Source organism: Triticum aestivum, chromosome 5B (genome assembly GCF_018294505.1).
Source record: "Triticum aestivum cultivar Chinese Spring chromosome 5B, IWGSC CS RefSeq v2.1, whole genome shotgun sequence".
Taxonomy (NCBI): Eukaryota; Viridiplantae; Streptophyta; class Magnoliopsida; order Poales; family Poaceae; genus Triticum; species Triticum aestivum.
In genome coordinates, this window is record NC_057807.1 from 249,013,345 (window position 1) to 249,023,179 (window position 9,835).

Sequence of the window (9,835 nt, forward strand, 5' to 3'; positions counted from 1 at the left end):
ATATATATATATATATATATATATATATATAGGAAAATGGGTTGATACTCCTAGGAGTACATACTCTCACCTTCGAACTCCACACACACACGTACTGGCGAGCAATCGTTCCGTGTCCATCTAAGCATCTAGCTATTATTTAATAATTTAATTTAATTAAAGTATTACTATTCCATCTAACCCCTCCGCATGGATCTGGAAACAACTTCCGTGTTAGTAGGGAATTTAGTTGCCATTAATACCTAGTTAGGCTGACTCGCCCGACGTGGGCGCTCACCCAGGCATGGGCTCTCCGGCAGCTTCACACACGTTTATGATCTTCTGGTGATTTGATTCACAAGCGGGGCAGCATGCGACTCATCTGCTATGAACGCGCAAAGGATTTTATCGTATTGGTAAGTGAGCTGATCGTTGATTCCATCCGGCGGAAGCGAGCCGGTTGTTTCCTCTGACATCTCAATCGGTGGCAAGCGATCCATGGCGAATTGGCGCTGGCTAAGTACATGGTAAGGTTTCCATCAATTTTTTATTTTTTTTGCGGGTGAGGTTTCCATCAATTTTATATTGCATATACCAGGATATGATCACCGTATCTCTATAAGAAGCGCTCATGTATTTTGCTTTCTTCTGATGGACGGATGCATGTGGATGCACATACATCCACATTACCACATCTGATGCACGTACGTGCATCCTTTGCACTTGGATTTTTTTATTTTTTATTGGGATTCCACTTCTGTGTTACCTCTGAACTTGACATGTTGCATACTTGAGTTGGAATTCTAATCTCATCATACAAGACATCATCTGTTGCGGCTGATTCGATCTACCTCGGTTTTGATAGATGCATCGAACACCGGCCGGCCAACCAGCGTGCGTCTTCCGAGTTGACGTGGCATACTGGTGGCGATGACGCCTCCCGTCGCATGGATTACTGCAACTTCTCTCATGGACGTCGACGACCACAATCGTGTTGCTTCGACAGTGTTTCTTTATTTTCTGTCTATGAGCCACATACTATGGACACCAGATCTAGATGCTTGGAATTGAATTGTACACTTTTTCGTGGATTAGACTCCTTTTAATTCATGTATTTCCTTAAGAAACTATATACTCCTTTTGTAGTAGTATATACCCATCAGCTATAACTCGACACAACTATTTTGGTATGCACTAAAAGTAAAAATGAAGTATATACTAACTAACAAAAGTAATATTTACCGACTCACAAAAATGCATATTTCGTAAAAAAATGTAGTATATACTGAACCAGAAAAATAGTATATATACTCACACATTAAAAAACTATCCTTTTGATTTCAACAGTATGTTACTTGCCGTGAATTTATACAGAGAAGAGTAGGTACAATCTATGTACCTGAAATTAGTACCTTATATGCACTACTTTTGATGGTAGCATTACATTACTAAGAAGAGCAGTAAACAAAGCGCCCGCTACTCTAAGCAGTGTAAAAAAAGGTATACTCCATCACAAAAAATGGTATGTACTTCATTTCAAAATATATAGTATATACACCATATGAAAAGAAGTGGTATATACTCTCGAAGGGCCAGAAGTGGTCTGTGGTAAATATGTGGTATATACTTTGTTCCAAAGAGGAGTATATACTAAATCATAAAATCAGAATGACACAATTTGTTAAACTTATATTACTCCCTCCGTCCCAAAATAAGTGTCTTGAGCATACAAATTTGTACTAGAGCTAATATAAAGTGAGACACTTATTTTGGGATGGAGGGAGTATATGACTTCCAAAAAATATTACAGCAGCAATATAATAAAATGCTATATATATATATATATACCACATGTATACAATAGCTAGCTACGTACCTTCAAGTGGAGGACATGTACTTCTATATACTACGTGGAGCATGTGGCCTGCAACCTAAACAAACTTCCTGTTCCACAAATATCGTTGCTTAATTATAAGATCAAGCCCATGCATGCACACTGCGACTATTGCATGCATCGCTTCCTTTTCTTATCGGTTGGTTTGTTAGCTACTGGATATCCAACCCAAATACCCGTTAGGGAGTGGGAGTATGTACTCCTGGGAGTATAAAAGAGGAGTTTTATATATATATATATATATATATATATATATATATATATATATATATATCCAATTGGATGTAAGTTAGCATGGATTATTATTGTTGACATCACCTAAAGGTGAATACATTGGGAGGCAACACAATAAGCCCCTATCTTTCTCAGTGTCCGGTTGAAACTCTATAACCACAAGTACCGCGTGAGTGTTAGCAATTGTAGAAGACTACATGATAGTTGAGTGTGTGGACTTGCTGAAAAGCTCTATTCTTGACTCTTTCTGATGTTATGATAAATTGCAATTGCTTCAATGACTGAGATTATAGTTTGTTAGCTTCCAATGAAGTTTTTGAACCATACTTGACATTGTGAATTGATTGTTACTTGAGCATAAGAAATTATATGATAAAATCTATTTATGTTGCTATTATAAGAATAATCATGATGCGCTCATGTTCGTATTTTATTTTTATCGACACCTCTATCTCCAAACATGTGGACATATTTTTCGATTTCGGCTTTCGCTTGAGGACAAGCGAAGTCTAAGCTTGGAGGAGTTGATACGTCCATTTTGCATCATGCTTTTATATCAATATTTATTGCATTATGGGCTGTTATTACACATTATATCTCAATACTTATGGCTATTCTCTCTTATTTTACAAGGTTTGCCATGAAGAGGGGGAATGTAGGCAACTGGAATTCTGGCTAGAAAAGGAGCAAACATTGGAAACCTATTCTGCTCTGCTCCAAAAATTCTGAAACTCCACGGAACTTATTTTTGGAATTAATAAGAATTATTGAGCGAAAGAAACACCTCAGGCGGCCCACACCCTGGCCAGGAGGGTGGGGGGCACGCCCACCCCTACTGGGCGCGCCCACCCCTACTGGGCGCGCCCCCTATCTCCTGGGCCCCCTGGTGGCCCTCCGATGTCCATCTTCTGCTATATGAAGGCTTTTAGCCTGGAAAAAAATCAGGGGCAAGCTTAGAGGACGAAACTCCGTCGCCACGAGGCGGAACCAATCTAGACCTCCGGCAGAGCTGTTCTATCGGGGACACTTCCCTCCGGGAGGGGGAAATCATCACCATTGTCATCACTAACGATCTTCTCATTGGGAGGGGGTCAATCTCCATCAACATCTTCACCAGCACCATCTCCTCTCAAAACCCTAGTTCATCTCTTGTATCTAATCTTGTATCAAAACCACAAATTGGTACATGTGGGTTGCTAGCAGTGTTGATTACTCCTTGTAGTTGATGCTAATTGGTTTACTTGGTGGAAGATCATATGTTCAGATCCTTAATGCATATTATTACTCCTCTGATTATGAACATGAATATGCTTTGTGAGTAGTTATGTTTGTTCCTGAGGACATGGGTGAAGTCTTGCTATTAGTAGTCATGTGAATTTGGTATTCGTTCGATATTTTGATGAGATGTATGTTGTCTTTCCTCTAGTGGTGTTATGTGAACGTCGACTACATGACACTTCACCATTATTTGGGCCTAGAAGAAGGCATTGGGAAGTAATAAGTAGATGATGGGTTGCTAGAGTGACAGAAGCTTAAACCCTAGTTTATGCGTTGCTTCGTAAGGGGCTGATTTGGATCCATATGTTTAATGTCGTGGTTAGGTTTACCTTAATACTTCTTTTGTAGTTGCGGATCCTTGCAATAGGGGTTAATCATAAGTGGGATGCTTGTCCAAGTAAGGGCAGTACTCAAGCACCGGTCCACCCACATATCAAATTATCAAAGTACCGAACGTGAATCATATGAGCGTGATGAAAACTAGCTTGACGATAATTCTCATGTGTCCTCGGGAGCTCCTTTCTCATTATAAGAAATTGTCCAGGCTTATCCTTTGCTAAAAAAAGGATTGGGACACCTTGCTGCACTTTATTTACTTGTTACTCGTTACAATTTATCTTATCACAAAACTATATGTTACCTACAATTTCAGTGCTTGCAGAGAAAACCTTACTGAAAACCGCTTATCATTTCCTTCTGCTCCTCGTTGGGTTCGACACTCTTACTTATCGAAAGGACTATGATAGATCCCCTACACTTGTGGGTCATCATGACCGCCCTGGCCCTAGAGCCGGAGCGGACTGTGTCGTCTGAAGACGGGAAGCTCAACCCTGCCGCGGAGGCCGCAGACTCAGCGGCGCTCGAGCCGCACACAGGCCCAACATCAGGCTAGGCTTGTGTTATCGGAACCCCGGACTCGTCTCCGGCCATAGGCTCCAGATCGCGTGCATCTGCGTCCATCGAACCTGATTGGGCGCCGGTCTTAGAGTTCAGCTCCGCGTACTTCTTCCAGCACTCACCTTTTGGCGACAGGCTAAACTTATTGAAATCCCTCTCCTTGTCGGGGGACTCTTGGCCGAACTATATCCGGCTTGAGTGGGAAGCGGACGACGAAGAGTTTTGTTGCCCACCCACCACCCACTTCATTGCCACTATCGAGGACTTAACCGACACGCTCGATTACGGCTCCGAATACATCGATGGTATGGACGACGATGTCGGAGAAGAGCAGGCACAGAAACCACCACCTTTAGGGCAGTGGACAGCTACATCGGCATACGATATATACATGGTGGAAACACCAAAGGAGAATGAGGCCAACAGCGATAACAACACGCCTGTCAATGAACCTCCTAAACGCCGGCGTCCCAAACGTCGACCTCGATCTGGCAAAAAGAAAAACAACAACATTGTCATGGACGATGATGGCAATTTGAACCAAGCCGAAGACCCCGCAGACCCAGCGTTGGAGCAGGGCGTGCGAGAGGACGGCGAACATAGTTCGGAGATGTTGTCCAACCATAGCGACGCCGAAGATAGCAATTACCAACCTATCTCTGAAGAGGAGATCAACCTGGGCGACGACGAGTTCGTCATCCCAGAAGAACCATTAGAACAAGAACGCCTCCACCAAAGGCTTATCACCACTGCAAGGAGCCTGAAGAAGCAGAAGCAGCAGCTTAAAGCCGCATAGGCTACGCTCAATGACAGATGGAATGAAGTGCTAGACACTGAGGAAAAATACGGTGGTAATCGCCAAACAAAGAGCTATCCTAAACGCAAGCTGCTGCCCAAATTCGACGACGAGGCTATCGCGCCTATACCGCCGAAAAACAACACGGCCGACTGGCCGGACCGACCACCTCGCGGTCGCGACAGAGCGGCTAGCAATGCCGTACACAAGCCCGCGCCCCCTCCCTGCAAAGGAAGGAAGGCTGCGGCCCAGGACCAGAAACACAATTTACGTGAGGACCTGGACAAAAAAGCTGGCAAAACCAGGTCCATCTATGGATCCAGGGAACGTGCTCCCACACGGGATCACCATTATTAAACAAAACATGCCGACCATTTACTAGTTTGGAACCAATACCAAACACTACAACCGTCGGACCCAATCCACGACACAGCGAGATACAGGGGTGCTGCACACCGCCTGTGCTTCACCGATGAGGTGCTGGAACACGATTTTCCAGAAGGGTTCAAACCTGTAAACATCGAGGCATACAATGGAACGACGGACCCCGTGGTTTGGATAGAAGACTTTATTCTTCACATCCACATGGCTCGCGGAGATGATCTCCACGCCATTAAATATTTACCCCTCAAGCTAAAAGGAACAGCTCGACACTGGTTAAAAAGCCTCCCCGAAAACTCCATCGGAAGCTGGGAAGAACTTGAGGACGCTTTCCGGGCCAATTTCCAAGGGACCTATGTCTGGCCTCTGGATGCAGACGATCTAAGTCAGATAATCCAACAACCCGGAGAATCAGCCTGTAAGCTTTGGTACAGGTTTCTCACTAAGAAGAACCAAATTGTCGACTGTCCGAACGCCGAAGCCTTAGCGGCCTTCAAACACAGTGTCCGAGACGAATGGCTGGCTAGACACCTCGGCCAGGAAAAGCCAAGGACAATGGCCGCCTTAACTACACTCATGACCCGCTTTTGCGCGGGTGAAGACAGCTGGTTAGCCCGTAGTAGCACTAGCGATCCCGACACCTCTGAGGTCGGGGATGGCAATGGAAAACCACGACGCAATAAAAACAAATGTCGGAACAATGAAGAAAGCCCAGACAATACACCGGTAAATGCCGGATTCAGGGGCTCAAGACCCGGTCAACGGAAGAAGCCATTTAAAGGCAACAAGGACAGTCCATCCAACCTGGACAAAATCCTAGACAGGCCCTGCCAGATCCACAACACTCCCGATAAATCAGCTAATCATACAAACAGAGAATGTTGGGTCTTCAAGCAGGTCGGCAAACTCAACGCCGAACACAAAGGGAAGGGACCTCAGAGCGAAGACGAGGATGAACCTCACCAGCCGAACACGGAGGGACAGAAGAAATTCCCACCGGAGATCAAAACAGTGAACATGATCTATGTCACTCATATCCCAAAGTGGGAGCGCAAGCACGCACTCCGCGATGTCTACACCGTCGAGCCCGTCGCCCCCAAGTTCAACCCATGGTCGGCCTGTCCGATCACCTTTGATCGCAGGGATCACCCGACTAGTATCCGTCATGGAGGTTCAGCTGCCTTAGTGCTTGACCCAATAATCGACGGATACCATCTCACTCGAGTCCTCATGGACGGCGGCAGCAGTCTCAATCTGATATATCAGGACACTATTTGCAAGATGGGGATAGACCCGTCAAGAATCAAGCCAAGAAGCACTACCTTTAAAGGAGTTATACCGGGTGTGGAAGCCCGCTGGATGGGCTCTCTAACATTGGATGTTGTATTCGGCTCTCCGGACAACTTTCGAAGCGAAGAACTAATCTTCGACATTGCTCCGTTTCGAAGCGGCTATCATGCACTACTCGAAAGAACGGCCTTCGCCTGTTTTAATGCAATCCCGCATTATGCTTATCTAAAACTCAAAATGCCTGGACCTCGTGGTGTCATTACGGTCAGTGGAAATATGGAGCACTTTCTTCGCACACAGGAATACATGGCGGCTCTAGCAGTTGAAGCACAAAACGGCCTATTCAAGCCGAACAGCTCATCGGTCGTTAAGACCGCAGACACAACTTAACGTGTCCGACGCACACCTCAGTGCGGTAGCTCAGATAAACCTGAGCTCGATCAGTAGCTACACCCCCATCGACCGCCTCATAAAGAGATATACTCAAAATTCCTTGGGCGGCTTCGGGGGCACTCTGCACACAAAAGGTCCATAGTTCGGCTTGACCCTATTCGGACCCTAGAAGTTATCCTTCACAGTTCATCACAACGAACCAGCTCTACTTACGACCACACCAGATTCTTCTACCTGGTTTTTTCTTTTTCCTTTTTTTACAGATGGCCATCATACTATACCCTTCAAGGACACTTCACAATGGAGACAAAGGCGCATACGTGCAGCAGGGCCTCGCATTAAGGTTTCCTTTTCAAATTAAGACCCTGTGTAAACCTTTTTTATCTCTTGTTGTTTTATACTTTCCTGGCATATAAAATGTCCAAGAAAGATACCGGCATCATCTGTAAACATACGGCTCGCCGTACTAAAGTGGATGTTATAGAAGCAGCGCGATTCATACTATGTTTTGAGATTTATGCTCTCACCACCCGCGCTCTTCCCCCACGTCGGATTGCCACATGTGCCTTGATACCATGGGTCTATCACCAGGGGTTGTATTCAGCCCGGTGTATATTGTAAAGTCCGAACACCTATAGGGAGTGTTTGGCATCGCGAGTTTGGACTTATATGCATCAGCTCCGAATCATGTCTTTGGTCAATAGTTGGGTTGTCCAGCTCCTGTGCTTACTACCTTATGTTCTGCTATATCGGCTAGGGTAGTAAAGGGAGAACTACTGCGATTGTATCCCGGCTAGCCCGGATGAGCACCTCAGTAGAGAAAGCCGAAAACTGAGTGTCATGATGCGGTGAGAGCTGGTCAACAACTCGATGACTCATCAGAATCTTCGTGATTCCCTCCATATTAAATGAAGGACCGTTACTCTGGGCACGTATGTAAACGCACCGTATTCAGATAACCGCGGACATACCAGGGGCTATATAGTAGCCCCACCGTCAAACTCCTCTGGCTAAGTGAAAGTGTTAAAGCTCTATAGTCTGATTGCCTAGTTCACCGCACTAACACCTCCTTAATGGACCAAGACGTTGGGTCAAGTGTGATCAAGTGCTTTTCCAAACACCCCAGCGTTATACGCAAGGGGGCTGAAGCCGACGACTGCAAACTTTCAGATTATATATATATATATATATATATATATATATATATATATATATATATATATATATATATATATATATATATATATATATATATATATATATATGAAAAGACGACCGCACAGGAGGTACTAAGATTTTCGGGCAAAAACTATAAAATCGTAGCCTTAAATATATCATAATATTGTTATTCAATTTTGATACACTTTACTCGAACATAATATTTTTCGAGCACTAACCCTCTATTAACCGGGCACCCTCTAGGACATCTTCAAAGTAATGTTCTGGCAAGTTAAGGTCCTTGCCTTCGGGTGGACTCTGCGCCGCAATATCGGTGGCCGTCATCTTCGCTCAGTATATCTTGACACGGGCAAGGGCCATCTGCACACCTTCTATGCATGTTGACCGCTTCACAGCATCGATACGTGGCATCACATTAACAAGCTGCTGCCCAAACTGAAATAACTATCCGGAATGGGTTCAGTTGGCCATAGCCGGGCTATGACGTCCTTCATGGCAGTGTCGGACATCCTGTGGAGCCCGGCCCATTGGGCCATCTGTTCGTTCAATAGTGGATGCTTCGGTGTGTCAAATTGCGACCAAAACAACTTCTCCATCGCATGTCCTTCTCACGCATGGAAAAACTGATTCGCATTGGCAGCACTCTTCGGCAGGTCCATAAAGGGATCCGGAGAACTCCACCGTTGATTCAACGGCGCATACTTTGGATCGCCAAACTTATTTTGCAATAAAAAGGGCTTACCAGCCGCGATCTCCCCAGCTTGTCGGATCTCCTCCCGAGCTGCTCTAGACTCAGACTGGGCTTCCTTCGCCTCTTGTAAGGCCTTGTCCAGATCGGCCGCTTTGGCTTTGTTATCTCTCTCAAGATCTTGGCATCGGCTAGTGGTATCCTTCAACTCAAGTGCCATGGTAAATATCCTCTCCTCGCACTGACGTGGAGCGGTCTGCTCTACTTTCAATTCAGCGGCTGCCTTTTCGGCAGCCGCATTACTCATCCTCACTTGATCCTTCGCCCGGGCAAGTTCCGCTCGAAGGGTTTCCACTGCGGCGGCACTATCTGCAGTTATGCATATACAAATTTTCAGTATCACGCTCATTTCACAATACTAGCATGTATTGAGTGCCCCAGAGTCATACCTTGCGCCTCGTCGAGCCGCCTGTTCATAAGCGTGATATCATCATCCGCCACATCAACTTTCTGCTTCAAATGTGCTACCTCGATAGCTTGAGCAGTCCCCACGGACGTAATGATACGTCTCCGTCGTATCTATAATTTTTGATTGTTCCATGCCAATATTCTTCAACTTTCATATACTTCTGGCAACTTTTTATACTATGTTTAGGACTAACATATTGATCCAGTGCCTAGTGCCAGTTCCTGTTTGTTGCATGTTTTATGTTTCGCAGAAACCCAATATCAAACGGAATCCAAACGGGATAAAATAGACACATAATTATTTTGGAATATTTGGGATTTTCCGGAGGAAGAATCAACGCGAAACGGTGCCCGAGGT

The 9,835-nt window shown here is 45.0% G+C and overlaps 1 long non-coding RNA gene across 1 annotated transcript; it reads left to right on the forward strand.

Moving 5' to 3' along the window:
- Positions 1–203: 203 nt before the first annotated feature.
- LOC123115937 (uncharacterized) lies at positions 204–1,141 on the forward strand. Its single transcript, XR_006456847.1, has 2 exons — positions 204–506; positions 845–1,141. It is a non-coding gene; the product is annotated as an uncharacterized lncRNA (long non-coding RNA).
- Positions 1,142–9,835: the final 8,694 nt, after the last annotated feature.